Source organism: Papaver somniferum, chromosome 1 (assembly GCF_003573695.1).
Source record: "Papaver somniferum cultivar HN1 chromosome 1, ASM357369v1, whole genome shotgun sequence".
NCBI lineage: Eukaryota > Viridiplantae > Streptophyta > Magnoliopsida > Ranunculales > Papaveraceae > Papaver > Papaver somniferum.
This window is the reverse complement of record NC_039358.1, coordinates 23978632-23996453: the sequence shown is the minus strand read 5'-3', so window position 1 is coordinate 23996453 and position 17822 is coordinate 23978632.

Here is a 17822-nt window from a genome sequence, read left to right as displayed (position 1 = left end):
CAATCATTGAAACATCCTTAGAAGACGACAATAGTTGTCTCGCATGAACTATTAGCTTATAAGTAATTTTCAAGTGATCGAATGATCAATATGAAACTTTCCGAGTCGACATCAAATGATTGTCTCACACAAATCATGTAAGATGTTTCAAGGCGATTTTCACATGATCATTTTTTGACTTATTATTTAGTTTCCAACAAATAAATTGTTTCCAGCTAAACTCGTCAAGAATATGATGAACGTAGCTAAAGAAAAAAGCTTTCAACACATATTTCGAGAAATAGATAACCGAGTTAATCTCAGCTCGAAATATCAAATGTGTATAATATAAAAATCTATATAGCTATACGACTTAGTCTTATTAGGAGATAGAATAGAATAGACTTCTGAGTGATAGATAAGTTTTAGTCTCCACATACCTTTTGTTGATGAAGTTCCTCAAAGCTCTCCTCAGTAGATCTTCGTCTTCAATCGATGAACGCCGTGAAGTCTAAAGCTCAACTACACATTCTGTACTAAGCCGAGACATAACTATAAGTAGACTATAAATCAAGACTTATAGTTTTGATCACCTAAACTTGACAAACAAGCTTGAGATAGCAACGCTTGCGAGTTCGACCGAGCAATGCTCTAACACTATGTGACTCTAAACTAACTACAAGTTAGAATTTTCATGCACTATTTACAAAAAAAAAATTGAAAATTTTACAATGCAAGCTTAACCACTACCCCACATTTAAACTTTACATTGTCCTCAATGTAAATTGAGTCATCCAAGTGGAGTCAAGGTGGAAAATCCTATATGAAATGCGACAAGAAATCAGAAAAAATAAATACAAGACTGTAAAAAGCTAAAAACAAGACAAGAACAAAAAATAAAAATAAGAAAAGAAATACTCATCCCATGGGTTGCCTCCCATGTAGCGTTTGGTTTAAAGTCGTCAGCCCGACTGTCTCCTTGTGTTGCAACGCCTTAGCTAGGGTCCCATACATTATGAACGCCCGATGAACATCACTAGGACACTGCATGACTTCAAACATATTGAAGCGAATTATCTCATCATCAAACTTTATCGTGAGTATTCCCTCGTCCACATCAATGACGGTTTTATCCATCTTCATGAAAGGTCTCCCAAGCAGCAGGCGTATGGATGCATCTGAGCCATCATCCATTTCTAGAACACAAAAATCAGCTGAAAAAACTCGTTGATTCACCTGCACAAGGACATCCTCAATAATACCCCTTGGGTAGACATTAATACGATCCGCAAGTTCCAACACAATATTAGTTGGTTTCAATGGACACCAATTTAAAGACTCATAAATAGATGTCGGCATGATATTCACGGATGCTCCTAAGTAAAGCATATCCTTTCCAATCCTTGTATTACTAATCTCTACGGGTATAGCGAAACTACTTGGATCCTTGCATTTGGGTGGGAGTTTCTTTTGCAAGACCGCCGAAGCGTTTTCCCCCACACTCATAACCTCATTATCGGTTAGCTTTGTAGCCCCCCCTAAGCTAGCAGCTTACTAATCCAAGAGATTAACTATAATGACGTGGCACTAAGGATCTAAATCATCTAATTAATAATTAAGTTAGAAGTTCTAAACAAAGATTAACCCAAATCTAAACCCTCTCTTCTCTCAAATGATACATGAAAAAGCGGGGGTCTAACAACACCACCCAATATTTCGCTTAGCAATCTGTATAGACTAACTCCGAAATACTTTGCTAGAGAATCAACTAGGCAGTCAGACTCAATCTAGATAAAAGTATCTCAAGGAGTTAATATCTCTCTCTTGATTTGATTTTTACTCAAGCTAAAAACAATAGCGAGTCTTTATAAAATACAAGGAATACTTGGACGGTACCAAAGACCAATGTCCAAGGATCAATCAATATCAATCAACAACCAAAGGTCGGATTCCAATTGACGATCACAAATGCACAACCTGTATTATTTCAATTATATAACAAATATAATGCGGAAATATAAATAATGCGGAAATAGAAATAACACAGACACCAGAATTTTGTTAACGAGGAAACCGCAATTGCAGAAAAGCCCCGGGACCTAGTCCAGATTGAATACACACTGTATTAACCTGCTACAGACACTATCCCACTCCAAGCTAACTTCAGACTGGACTATAGTTGAACCCCAATCAGTCTCCCACTAATTCAAGGTACAGTTGTACTCCTACGCCTCTGATCCCAGTAGGATACTGCGCACTTGATTCCCTTAGCTGATCTCACCCACAACTAAGAGTTGTTGCAACCCAAAATTGCAGACTTGATAATAAACAAATCTGTCTCACACAAAAAAGTCTATCCAAGGATAAATCTGTCTCCCACAGAAAAACCCTAGGTTTTTTTCCATCTTAATATATAAAATCAAGGTGAACAGGAACCAATTGATAATCCGGTCTTATATTACCGAAGAAAAACCTAGATTAATCAATCACCTCTCAACAATCCTTCTTGACTACACAAGCGGTTTGTCGAGGAATCACAAACAGTGAGACGAAGATGTTTGTGACTTTTTTATCTTGCCTATCGGAGAACTCTCACGATCTCAAGCCAATCAATATATTGTACTCATAAGATTGAAGATGCAAGATCAGATCACGCAACTACGATAAAAGTAGTATCGATCTGGCTTCACAATCCCAATGAAGTCTTTAAGTCGTTAACCTGGTTTTAGAGAAGAAAACCAAAGGTTAAAGGAGAATCGACTCTAGCGAGCGCACTAGTATCACACAGACGTGTGGGGATTAGTTTTGCACAATACTGGATGTCTCCTTCATACAACCTTCAAATCAGGGTTTTGCCTTAATTACAAAGCAATCCATATTCACCGTTAGATGAAAACCTGATTTAGATTCAAGCTAATATTTCTCAACTGTTATATCGAAAACTTAGCTTGCACACACACTTGGGTAGACGTTTACTGGGTTTGTGAAAACCATGCCCAAACGTGTACGTGTATGTTGGTTCAACATAGTAACCCAAAAGGTTAACCATATGAGCAATTCATATTAACCTAGTTCTTCTTCACCATAACTAGTTCAATTGACTCAAATGAACTAGTTAGAGAGTTGTTCAATTGCTATGAGATCTTATGTAACTAAACAAGACACAATTGAAACAAAGATGATTCGATTAAATGAATCGGCTCATGAACTTTATAGCCACGGTTTGCATAAAGCATTCCTTAGTAATTTAAGTTTCATGTTCAGAGCACATCTTTAGATCATAACCACTTAAACTCACAAACAAGTTCGTGGACTTAAGGCAACCGACAGAGTTTTCCAAACTCGGCAAAGAGACTTCCGCCAGTTCGCGGACTAAACACGCAAACGAGGTTTTGGAAAATCCCAACAGAAATTCTCGGCAAGAGAACTTCCGTCAGTTCGCGGACTGAGTTCGTAAACTGAGTTAGCGGACTTGGAAAAGCCAATTCCTCCGGATTCTCTCAATCAACAAAGTTCGAAAAATTCGGATTAAGGAATACATGGTTATGTAATCTAAACTCTCATTCCAATCATTGAGACATTCTCAGAGGACGTTATATAGCCGTTGTTCAAAGACCGTTTCACGTTAGAGAAATTCTCAAAGTAATTGAAACTTTTCATGACTTTCGTCACTAGGTGAAGATAAACTTGATCAAAGCGAAACGCTTTACCAACACACGATTTCGAGAAAAAGATAAGTAGTGAATACTCAACTCGAAATGTCAAATGTGTATGATCCAGTCTATATAGCACACGACTTTTGGTCTCATAAGAAGTAGGAGATAGAATAGATAGGCTTTTGAGTGATAGATAAGTTCAAGTCTCCACATACCTTTTTGTTGATGAAGTTCCACGGTTCCTTGAGTAGATATTCATCGTTGTATGATGAATCGCCATGAAGTCCTTGAGCTCAACTACACTTTTCTATCCTAGTCCGAGACTTAGCTATAATAGACTAGAAATCAAGACGCATAGTTTTGATCACTAACATTGACAAACATGCTTGATATAGCAATGCATGCGTGGTCGACCGATCTATGCTCTAACAATACATATACAATAGTGATTTGATTTGCAAACGAATTATAAACACAAATAAACATAGCGGAAGCTAACCAACTAACTAAACCAACTCCTCGAAGCTTTCATCGTCACGTGCACAACTTGATATGAATCTGTCTCTGAAACTGAAAGTGTGAATGGGTGAGCACATCATCCCGAAGGGTGCCCAGTAGAAACAATAACTAACTTTCAAGTAATCAATAAAATGATTTAAAGACAATGCAGGTTTTGCTAAAAACGATAAAACGCAGAAAATCAGATAAGGCATATTAAAATAATAAGTTGTACTGAAATATAAAGTTCTATCAACCAATAAATCGGCACACATTCACAACATAAATAATAGTTGAGCGACGTCTTCCTTCGGAGTAGTAAGGAATGACTGTTTCGGATTCTTCAATGATCATTAAAGCGCCCCGAGGTTTCCGTCCTCAAGTCATAAACGAGGTGTACCTTACCAGTACCTCAATCTACGCGCACTCTACATATCAAGTCATTCTCTCTAAACACCAAAACATAATATAATAGCTTTTGAAAGTAATTTTAAAAGAACAGTAAATATCCATGTATGAGACATGCGTTGCCCGTACAGAAATAGGGAAAATAATTTTCAGTGACACAAGTCACCTATTAGTTTATTAGTGGCAACAATTTTCACTCCTTTAGCGCATAAATATATATATAACTTTTGGGGCACACATCTCACACCAATCCAAGATAAACCTTATCCCTTTCATGCTAACAATAAGTAAATATTGTAACCACTTTCCAGTCAATGGAAAGAATCACTTTTTGAAAATAAATAAATATTCCCAAAATACAGATATTAGTTGTTTCTAAAGATCCAAGCCCATCCCAAAATGTAAAAGAAAACTAGTTTGTATTACACACAGATAATACATGCATACACTATCATATAGTAACAAAGATATGCATGAATTTCACAAATGATAAATTGTAAAACAATAATGAATACAAGAGAGTTCGTTATCGATTCCCACCTCTTTTGATGACAAGCCTCGCATACCTTGAAATCCATAATCCACTGGTTCATCCTTTGAATCGATCGTTGTTAACAACAATTAACTGTTAATCATACAAGTACTCTAAAGATTAGCCAAAAGGCTCATACAAGGATCATAACATAATCTCGTACAATTCTCTAGTTATAAGCTAAGTGAACTATTTATTAGTTCTAAGCCCATTTATGGTTCTACACCTTTCCATTATCTATCCTTAACACATCTAAAGGTTTACTAATTCAATTAGATTGGTTCTAAAGTCTATTAGATATGTCTTATGAATATCTAAAATTTTGTAGAAGAAATCAAAGGCTAATTCGGACCATAAGAGTACAAATCATATATAACAGGAAAATTATGTCCATGCCCACTAAACAAGCCCATTACACAAGGCATGGTCAAACTGGGTCAACTAACGGTCACTGACGGTCAAAGGGTCAACTAACAGTCCACGTCTAAGTCCAGTCAAATGTCAAGTCCAAGGTCAACTAGTCAAGGTCATATCAACTGGTTAACTCGGTCATCTAACTGAGTCAGGCAAGTCACAACTGAGTTCAACAGATTCAACTTAAACAAATCAAAACATTAAGATAAATCAGTTAAACTGACTAAGATGACTAATAGGCTTAAATTCAAGATGCTGAAGATTAGCCAAACATTACCACTAATATAACTATTCTAACAAACTCTAGTCTCAATTATACAATTCATTCATCTTCCACTTCTTTCAGTTACAACAACTATGACTGAAGCATTGTAGCAGCACCCTCATAACAATCTCAATCCTCCATTGAACTGCAGCCAGGCTTGCATTACAGATAATCCATCTATTCTACCACTTAGTCTCCCTCAGTCACCTGCATTTCAATATTTTTATTTCTTCTCAGCATAACAAGACCACTGGCATCAGCACCAACTTCATTTACCAACCTCACTAGGCTGCAATGGTAACACCAGACCACCAATTACAGTCATCTTCATTACCGCCTACCATATCACCACCAGACTCAACACCAACATTATTACAACAACTTGCAACACCAGTTCCACTTATATACTCATTCAACCTTGTATAACATTCATGTACCAGCATCAACACATGGACTTCCAGTTCCAGGCAATCATCACCACTAAGTTCAATTTCTAACACACAACATCATTATCTGAGATACAACCTCGGGATTCTAAAAACAACACCAACATACATAGCATCCTAAACTGCAAGACCATTTTTAAAGTCTTGTAATTCATCAATCATCACCACCTGCAACTCCCAAAAGAACACTAACCCCTCCTAATCAACACCACCAGCATACCAGTTCAGCTCAATCAACTATTCTACCATGTCCTACACCATCAATCAGTTTAGTATCAACATCATCTCCAAAATCCTGTGCGTTACCAAACCACACTACCACCAACAATTCCAACATCACTAGTACAATCTCCCAGACCACCACCAATCATACCATGACCCCTGTAATTCAATATTACTCTGACCTACTGCCACAATCACAATTCTTCTACTCAAACATTATCTTCATGTTCAATCAATATCAACCTATGTACACAAAACTAATAATATGTACTTCAATCCATTCATCTGTTTTCAATTCTTCCATCACCAACCCAAAATTACAGTAAACAAACCCTAACCTGATAAGAACCCTAATTCCTAATTCCTAAAGAAACTCAAATTAAACTCTATAAAATCATTCATACTTCAATCAAACACAAACCCATCTATAATCTAACAAATCATAACAATTTTATAAAGGAATTTCATTAAATTAGAAACCCTAAATTACCTTGCCTGAGATTCTTCACCGGAATAGATTTATCTCAACAATTAAGTAATAACCCCTCAATTCTTCATCCATTAACAACGTTATGCATCATCCGTTCTACACGAACCCTAATTTCAGAAGCCCTAACTTCAAATCAACATCAACAACAACCTTCTTCTTCTTCTGGAGCTCAAACAACCTCAATTATAACTTCATCTTCTTCAACTCATTAAACTAACTAAGTTTCTATGAATAACTCACATAAAAACAACCCAATTCTTATGAACTGAGCTCGACAGAGAAGGAGAAGAGAAAGAACAAGGAAGAAGAAGAAAGAAGAAGGAAAGATAAGAAGAAAAGAGAAATGAGTTTCTCTTCGACACGTTTTGGATAAAACCAAATATGAATTATCAAGGCACCCACGAAACGGATAAGGGCGGCCAGGTCGGTCTATTTGCGAAAAGACTAATTTTCCCTTCATACTTATCCGATGATATCTTCTTCGTCCGATATCCGAATGACACGTTCGAGTAATCCATTTCGCCTAACTTTTTGAGGCATATCCAATGATACTAGTTCCGTATCTAGACCGTTGTTAGATTAATTTCTATTAATTAAAATCTATGTTAGCTGATCGATCCATTAGCGGTAAATTTGTCTCTTGATCATCGCTAGACCAGTCAAATAGTGTTGACGAGCTTGAGGGTCGTTACAAGTTTTTTCTTCTTGGTACACAAGTCCTTCAAAACCTAAGCATACTTGGGTACTTGCTTGATAACATCAATGAGTGGGATGTTTACATGAAGCTTATTGAAGATGTCTAAAATCTCCTTTTCTAGTTCCGCCTTCTTAGAATTAGAAAACCTACGAGGGAAAGGTAAAGAAGGAACACAAGTAGTAATAGGAGTTTTAAAGTTAGAAATAGGTACCCAGAATTTTGGGGACAATCATCATTCTTTTCCTCCAAAACAGGTTCTTTCCGAGTCTCCATATCACCCACATCAACAATTTCAGGTTGCACAAGTTGTGTACCACTTCTCAATGTAATAGGACTCTTGGGTTAAGAGGTTGAAAAGGGAGTTTCATACTATTTTGTGCTTTCTATTGGTTCAACTCAATAGCCATGGAACCAACTTGAGTTTGCAAGTCCTTAACCGTACCATCCATTCTTTGCATAAAAGATTTCAGCAACTCTTCCGTATTGGACCCCAGATTTTGAGGTTGTTGTTGTTGTTGCGGCTGAAATTGTTGTTGTTGTGGTTGAAATCCACTCGGACAGTTGAAAGTACTTGTGAAACTTATCTTCACCACCTAAAAAAACCTGTCCAAATTGGGGTATACCCAGATTTAAATGGACATAGTGCCCTTACTAAGGGGAGGCCGAATATGGGTGAAGTTACAAAACTACCCTTACCTTTTATAATTCTTATTACCCTAAATCAGTTTTCATTTTTTCATTTCATCTTCTTCTCTTCTTCTTATCCTCCACCTCTACCTTGCCGGCTTCTCCATCCCCCACCATTGAAAACTCGTCGATTAATTCGTCGTAATCGTCGATTCGAAAATTCCGATTAATCTTCAAACATGGAGCCACCACGGCCGAGGCCTAGTCGAATGAAAGGAGCAAACAGAAAACCCAATGAATACAACCCTGAAATTGTAAATTTAGTTCAAAAGAAAGTGAAGAAAAAACTCGTCGAAAAAGAAGAAATCAACGCCGCTAAAACTGAAGAAATGACCCGATTAAGAAAGTAAGGGTCTACTTAAACTCACTCCAGTACTTCAGTTTCATGTTTGCATGTCAAATTAGGTCAGAAAAATCGAATTTGTGAATTTGCACTTATTTATCCGGCAAGGTGTTTGTTCCACGACCATTCCGACTTTTCATATTTAGGGTTAGTCGGCAAGCTCTTAGGTTGAAGATCTTGCCGGCTGTTGAATACATGTAACTGATTTTCACAGAGTCGGAAAGGTATTCAACCTAATAGCTTGTCGACGATTTTTTTTTAGTCGGTGGGTTATAACTCAAATACCATGACGGCGGTTTATTTTGAAAATAGTGGTTCCTGATGCTTAAAGCCGAAATGGTATTTGGATACCACCCTGCCGGCAGTTTTTTAGCCGGAAATGTATTGTTTATGGAACTTGCCGACTAATTATGTGGAAAATCCTCGTATATATTGTGTTCATATTTGTTATAAGCCGACAGGTTATTTGAATAGGACCCTGCCGAATTATGAATTTTTCTTGATTGTTCTTGTTCAGGTCGGCAAAGGAAAGAAGAAAACTGTTACCCCTCCTTCAAGACCTCCTCGTGTTGGTGACAAACTCTTGACTTGCAACACATAGAGGGGCATTAGTTTAGCCTGGAACGCTCAAGATCCGTGAATGGAATGATTCTCAACCACCACCAGAACCAAATGATTCAGATGAAACTCCAGATGAAGACCAATCAATTCCATCTAGTAGAAGAGGTAATGATGATGATGATGTTGAAAGAACTCCGGCTGCTAGAGGAGGTAACAATGATGATGATGATGGTGGTGATCAAGACATGCGACCTGTTGGAGGAGGTAATGATGATGATGATGATGGTGATGTAGATAAAGATAAGGATAGAGAAGATGAAATTTTCTAAATCATTTATAATTGCAAAATGCTCGCAATGTAAGATTCTTACTAAACTTTGTGTTTGCATAGGTTTGGATATATGAGCACTTTCCTACTTTAGTGAAAGCTAACCCCTACGTCAAAATGAATGAAAAGCTTGCCAAGATGACAGAAATACAGTTTTAAGGGTGCTCAAGATAAGGATATGCCGCAGCAGCATATCAAAATGCGAATCGCCTTGGATAAATTTACTGTGGATGAGGTAATATTTGATCCATATCGAGTTGCTAGAAATAAAGGTTTAATCCAAAGGAGAGATGATGTTTCATTCTACTACGGTCCCTTGTTGTACCCCATGAATTTTTAATGTACGATCCACATCGGGTAATGCGACAAGTGGGTTACGTCCAAGAAGAACCTCATTTCGATGTTGAGCCGTTCTTTAAAGTGGTAAGGGAATCGTGCACCACGTCCCAAAAAATTATTGGCGTCCATTACGCTCAAGCACCAGGTACATCTCATTGGAGGGAAAGACAAAAGCATAAAATTGATAGGAGTCTTTTGGACGAGGTGACTGAAGGTCATGAAGAGCATGAAAATTATATGTCTTGGTACTTTGGTTTTCCTCGTCCCACTGTGATTAGGGAACGAGCTGTTGAACAACCGGGTCGTAAGAAGAAGATGCCACCGAAAGACCCAACAACAAGTCTTAAGAACTTTGTAAGTATTTTAGAGTTATTCTTATTGTTTTAAGATTACACTATCGAATTAGTCTATTAATTGTTTGTTGTTTAATTGAAAATAGAAGGAGCATTTGAAGATCCTTGTGAAGATGATGTGTTGCACGAGAGAAAGAGGACAACCTTTGTCGATTCAAGAGCAAACTAAGCATATTGACTATGTTAGAAATGTTGACAATGAGGATGCCGACGAATTGTGGGAGCAAGCTAATGCTGAACTAAAGAGGTAAGCACAAGCCAAGAGGGAAGCACAAGCCAAAATGAATGCTGACAAAAAGAGATCTCGTACCCGTGGTGGTGGTCGTGAAAATGCTAAACGGGGCCGTGGTCGTGATGGTGAATGAATGCATTCCTAGTTTATTTCCTTATGTTTTGGTAGACACATGTTAAGGTTAATGGTTGGACATATATTTTTTTAAGGTTTATGGGACGTATGTTTTCATATTTTGGAAAAATGTTGGATTTCTAGTTGTTGAATGAATACTGCTTTTAGCTATGTTAAATTTCAATAATTCCGCCGGCAGGGTTTTGTTACGTTGCATTGCCGACTAAACCAGGGCCGGTAAGGTTGTGAACTACTAGACTGTCGGCCCTGACAGCTTCAATGGTGTAGTTATCAGGGTCGACAAGTAAGCAAATTAATACCTAGCCGACTGTTGTACAGCCGGCAAGGTATTAAATTATCGACCCTGCCGACTATCTGTTACAGAAAATACCTTTTCCTGATGCACTAAAATCATAAGGTCGACAAGCTTATAAAATTACGATCTTGCCGACTATATAAAAGCCGGCGCGCTAATGACCAAATACCTTGCCGACTGTTATACAGAAGAGAATGGACTCCTGATGCCTAAAATCATAAGGTCGGCAGGGTAAGAAAATTACGACCCTGCCGGCTAAACTTAGTCGGCATATTGGGGAAACAAAAACCTCGTCGGCGAGTTCAAAATTCAAATTTTTGCAAGTATAACTGCATTGATTGACTACCATAACGGACAAATTTTGGCACCATCCTATAAATACACTAGTTCTCTCTGCAAAACAACACACACCTATTTGCATATACTCTCCAAAGCTCATACCATCATACACTCCATCTATATCTCCCAATACCTCTACATACAACAATGACATCATTTGATTCAAATGAAGATCTATCCATCACCAAAGCATGGTATGCGGAAACTCGGGTTAGAAATCAGTCCTCTGTAAGGGTGGATGTCGTAACCTTTTGGGCTAGGGTATACAACAAATATAGGCAAGAGTTTGGGAATCCTAATGGAAGAAGTGTTCAACAAATTCATGATAGGCACCTACTCATCGAAAATGTTATACTTGCTTTTTTAGCTATACAAAAGCCGATTTTGAACGCTAGCCACTTTGGATTGTCCATTGAACAATTTGTAAGTATTTTTGTGGTTTATTTTACGTGATCCATGTTGTTTGATATTCCTACTAAATACCACTAACAAAGTAAGTTTGTGTTTTGTTTTTGTAGCATGAAGTCGTCAAAGCGCGCTACTTGGAGGAAAAGGGGGACGCATTCGCATTCGATGCAAGCTGTCAATTCATGATATCCAAAATTCCCGAGTATGATCCGGACTTCATGTCGGCTGAATGGGACTCGGATTCTTCCAACGAAGATTGATGGCTTTAGGTGTAGGTTTTTTGGGTAGTTCTCTATGCAAACCCTCACGAGACTATAACTCGTCCACTAGGGTCGCCTAGGGGTTCAAAGGCTTGATGCACATGTTAAGTGCATTCGTTGTTCCGTCGACAAGGAGTTAGATTTTATGTTTCAATCAATGTAGTAACAAAAATTGCATGAATAAAGTGAATTACATCTTTCCATATCCTGTTTTCTATTGGGTATAACTAAAAGTCGGCAAGGTTACATTGCCGACTATTAGACAGCCGGCAATGTTAGAAATTATTTGTGTGCCGACTATTAGTCATCCGGTAGGGTAAGAAATATTTATATGCCGACTATATGATAGCTGACACTGTAGGAAATATTTATATGCCGACCATAAGATAGCTGACCCAAAGTAGTCGGCATTTTCTTCATTCATAGATATTTCCGTCCAGAAATAGTCGGTAGTTTCTTCATCCACAGACCATGCCGGCTATACATAGTTGGCACCTTATTCAAACGTCGACATTGACGACCAAAGTTAGTCGACACCTTCTTCAATCTTCGACCTTGCCGACTTTGTCACATTTTCAGAACTCAAAATGTTGATCGAAATCGAACTCATAAGAAAAAAGGTTTAATCTACTGAATTCTTATTTTCAAAATTTTAATCTAAACTCAATTAATTAACCTAATCAGAATTTTCGGTGTAAATTAAACAAGGGTATATTAGCCATTTGGAAAATACATGGTTAAGCGGTGTCCTGTTTTACTTCTAAATGACCCAGGTTTTGTCTCATTAGGTATACCCCAATTAATCCAGGTATACCCCAATCAAGCCAGGTAAAAAAACAAGCGACTAAAATCAATAAACTAAAACAGAGTGGTCTTTTTGGCCATCCACCGTCAGTTGTCCTTGAGACAAATCCTGCCATTCGTTTTTGATATGGGGTATCGGATCTTTTAGCGGAAAGTGGGTCAAAAAGTTTCAGGTCTGGCAAAAAGTTTTAACACCAAAACGTGTCACGACCTAATCAAATCTTGGTGGTTCCATTTTTGCAGTTTCAATACGTGGAGAGCTATCGCTTAAAATTTGTTCAAAATTATGCCATGCGTACAAATCTTTAGCGGTAAGATACGAATCCTATTCCACTAACTGTGGAAACCGTAATTAGTCAGTTTCATGGAAACAAAAAAAACTTAACTCTCTACATATTTTCCTGCTCAATAATTCTTTCGCCTTCTTCATTGTTGAATGGCCTTGGTAGAGGGTTTGTGGCTTCTTTCTCTCTTTACCTTAAGTTTTACCACAAATCGTCTCGCAAAATCCATAGCCCATATAGAGAGGTAGAAGGTGAGGGTTTGTGGCATCATCTTGGACATCATTACCCGAGACTGAGGTTGGTTTGTTGAGTGAAAGCGAGGAATCCACCAATGCCACAACGGAATAGAATAAAGAAATATGCTGATTAAGTTCCATGATGATGCTAAAGTTTATTGTAATAATGAACGGTATGTTCAGGTAATCATCAATCCCATTTTATGCTGATTAAGTTGAAAAATTAAGAAAGAAATATGGTGGTCTTCCTTAAGTTGGTGGAGTCTCAAAGGTGAGATTTTTCTTCCTTACAATTTTTTGAATATTGTTCTTCAACCGTGGATTTGGCTAATGTTGGTAATGATTATAAACGATTATGGTCCTCATGTTCGTATTCCGTTTAGTTGTTGTTATTCTCATTTACTTAGCGAAAATATTCATATAAATGGTTTATCCGGCAAAATTCTGTAAGTTATATGTTTTTGATCCATTTGTTTGACCAACTTTTTATGAAATGCAGACCAAGGTTATGGATGGAACTCCCACAATAACTATTCCAGTAACTATTGCATGATCTTCAAAGAGATATCAATCAGTTATGTGTAAGCATCAATTTAATGTATGTTTAACTAAGGAAAGGAGTAGAAGAGTATGGATACCAAACATTCATGTACATTGTTGCAGGCAGTTGGAGAGACTTAGTACATAACTTGACAGTCTCTGCTTCCCTTCTAATCTTTCTCTATGTAACGCCGGATGTTTTAGTGGCCTCCCGGAGGCCAGTGATCTCCTCTTCATCCAGAGTAGCATACTTTTTCAATTTTTCCACTTCAAACATCAAAACTTCATAATCCAAGTATTTTTGTACACTTCGTTCAAAGTAAATATATTGTTTAAACTTGGTAACTTCCTCTTCTTTATTTTGATGTTGCTCTTTTTTTTCCAATCACTACTAATTTGATCTTACCATGTGCAATGGATTTATTGGTGTCCCTCTTCGGATCATTCTCTTAAAACACCAATGGAGGCAATTGTTTCGTTGTAATCCATCAAAGAAAATTAGAGGGAGGAAATAGTATCAATTACAAAGAAAGCAACAACACTAAGTGGTTTTCTATTGTCTTTGTGTTTATGTATATTTTTGGCTTTGGTGTCTTTCTATCTGTATGTTGGTCAATCAATACCGTTTCTTTTATTTTCTGAAGATGCTACAGGGTGTCGATACTTATGCAATATCACTGCATGTTGGTAGGCGCACACATTCTAGAGAATTCATCGTCTGGCACATTCACAAATCCATCATCGGTCTATGCGAGATTTAGAGATAGCAATTGCAGTTATATTTATGCGCTTTTGTTTTGCCTCACTTATTGTGTAGGTGAGAGCCGTGTCATGAAATTTCTCTATTTTGTTAATAAATTAGATACAATTTATTCATAGTTAAATTTTAAATTCAATGCCTTAATTTAGTAGTTCTGAAATGTTCTCAAAGGATGTTTGTTTAGTATCCTTTTTAATTCTGGTGTCAAATTGGTTATTTATTTTCTCATTTAATTTCGCTTGATTGCATTAACTATCATTTACCATTGTCCGGAATGTAATGGTACCAAACATGGAAATTGGTAATGTGCTTAAAAAGTTTGTAACATTTGAAACTTCGTGGTTTTTTCCCACCATATCAGTGGTGGGACTTTATATTTGGTTAATTCTGCAACCTCTTTCTGTAGTTATTTATAGCTGTTGTCGCCTGAATGGAAATTTATGTCTCTCTTTTTTCTTCACTTTTGTTCGTTCTCTTCAATCTCGATGAGGACTTTTTTTGAACTCCACTGCTTATCTCTCTATCTTTGCAAAGCATGCAGTACTAAACTAACTTAATTCGAGTATGTGTTTGCAGTACTAAACTGACTTAAATCGAGTATCTGTTTACCGTCATTTATGATTTCCATTTCGATTTTCCTTTTTCTGTCTTGTAGTTTGTTTAACTTTTTATTTTTGGAAACATGTAACTCTTTGACAGATTATAAGTTCCTCATTAATAAACTATAACAGAGTGGTTTTTTTGGCCATCCACCGTCAGTTGTCCTTGAGACAAATCCTGTCGTTCGTTTTTGATATGGGGTATCAGATATTTTGGTGGAAAATGGGTCAAAAAGTTTCAGGTCTGGCAAAAAGTTTTAACACCAAAACGTGTCACGACCTAATCAAATCTTGGTTGTTCCATTTTTGCATTTTCAATACGTGCAGAGATGTCGCTTAAAATTTGTTCAAAATTATGCCATGCGTACAAATCTTTAGCGGTTAGATACGAATCATATTCCACTAACTGTGGAAACCGTAATTAGTCAGTTTCATGGAAACAAAAAAAACTTAACTCTCTACATATTTTCCTGCTCAATAATTATTTCGCCTTCTTCATTGTTGAATGGTCGTAGTAGAGGGTTTGTGGCTTCTTTCTCTCTTTACCTTAAGTTTTACCACAAATCGTCTCGCAAAATCCAAAGCTCATATAGAGAGGTAGAAGGTGAGCGTTTGTGGCATCATCTTGGACATCATTAGCCGAGACTGAGGTTGGTTTGTTGATTTGAATTTTGCAGGTGAGCGTGAAAGTGAGGAATCCACAAATGCCACAACGGAATAGAAGAAATAAATATGCTGATTAAGTTCCATGATGGTGCTAAAGTTTATTGTAATAATGAACGGTATGTTCAGGTAATCATCAATCCCATTTTATGCTGATTAAGTTGAAAAATTAAGAAAGAAATATGGTGGTCTTCCTTAAGTTGGCGGAGTCTCAAAGGTGAGATTTTTCTTCCTTGCAATTTTTTGAATATTGTTCTTCAACCGTGGATTTGTCTAATGTTGGTAATGATTATAAACGATTATGGTCCTCCTGTTCGCATTCCGTTTAGTTCTTGTTATTCTCATTTACTTAGCGAAAATATTCATATAAATGGTTTATCCGGCAAAATTCTGTAAGTTCTATGTTTTTGATCCATTTGTTTGACCAACTTTTTATGAAATGCAGACCAAGGTTATGGATGGAACTCCCACAATAACTATTCCAGTAACTATTGCATGATCTTCAAAGAGATATCAAACAGTTATGTGTAAGCATCAATTTAATGTATGTTTAACTAAGGAAAGGAGTAGAAGAGTATGGATACCAAACATTTTTGTACATTGTTGCAGGCAGTTGGAGAGACTTAGTACATAACTTGACAGTCTCTGCTTCCCTTCTAATCTATCTCTATGTAACGCTGGATGTTTTAGTGGCCTCCCGGAGGCCAGTGATCTCCTCTTCATCCAGAGTAGCATACTTTTTCAATTTTTCCACTTCAAACATCAAAACTTCATAATCCAAGTATATTTGTACACTTCGTTCAAAGTAAATATATTGTTTAAACTTGATAACTTCCTCTTCTTTATTTTGATGTTGCTCTTTTTTATTTTTCAATCACTACTAATTTGATCTTACCATGTGCAATGGATTTATTGGTGTCCCTCTTCGAATCATTCTCTTAAAACACCAATGGAGGCAATTGTTTCGTTGTAATCCATCAAAGAAAATTGGAGGGAGGAAATAGTATCAATTACAAAGAAAGCAACAAAACTAAGTGGTTTTCTATTTTCTTTGTGTTTATGTATATTTCTGGCTTTGGTGTCTTTATATCTGTATGTTGGTCGATCAATACTGTTTCTTTTATTTTCTTAAGATGCTACAGGGTGTCGATACTGCTGCAATATCACTGCATGGTTGTAGGCGCACACATTCTAGAGAACTCATCGGCTGGCACATTCACAAATCCATCATCGGTTTATGCGAGATTTAGAGATAGCAATTGCAGTTATATTTATGTGCTTTTGTTTTGCCTCACTTATTGTGTAGATGAGAGTCGTGTCATGAAATTTCTCTATTTTGTTAATAAATTAGATACAATTTATTCATAGTTAAATTTTAAATTCAATGCCTTAATTTAGTAGTTCTGAAATGTTCTCAAAGGATGTTTGTTTAGTATCCTTTTTAATTCTGGTGTAAAATTGGTTATTTATTTTCTCATTTAATTTCGCTTGATTGCATTAACTATCATTTACCATTGTCCGGAATGTAATGGTACCAAACATGGAAATTGGTAATTTGCTTAAAAAGTTTGTAACATTTGAACCTTCATGGTTTTTTCCCACCATATCAGTGGTGGGACTTCATATTTGGTTAATTCTGCAACCTCTTCCTGTAGTTATTTATAGCTGTTGTCGCCTGAATGGAAATTTATGTCTCTCTTTTTTCTTCACTTTTGTTCGTTCTCTTCAATCTCGATGAGGACTTTTTCTGATCTCTACTGCTTATCTCTCTATCTTTGCAAAGCATGCAGTACAAAACTAACTTAATTCGAGTATGTTTTTGCAGTACTAAACTGACTTAATTCGAGTATCTGTTTACCGTCATTTATGATTTCCATTTCCATTTCGATTTTCTTTTTTCTGTCTTATAGTTTGTTTAACTTTTTATTTTTGGAAACAAGTAACTCTTTGACAGATTATAAGTTCCTCATTAATAAACTATAACATAGTGGTCTTTTTGGCCATCCATCGTCAGTTGTCCTTGAGACCAATCCTGTCGTTCGTTTTTGA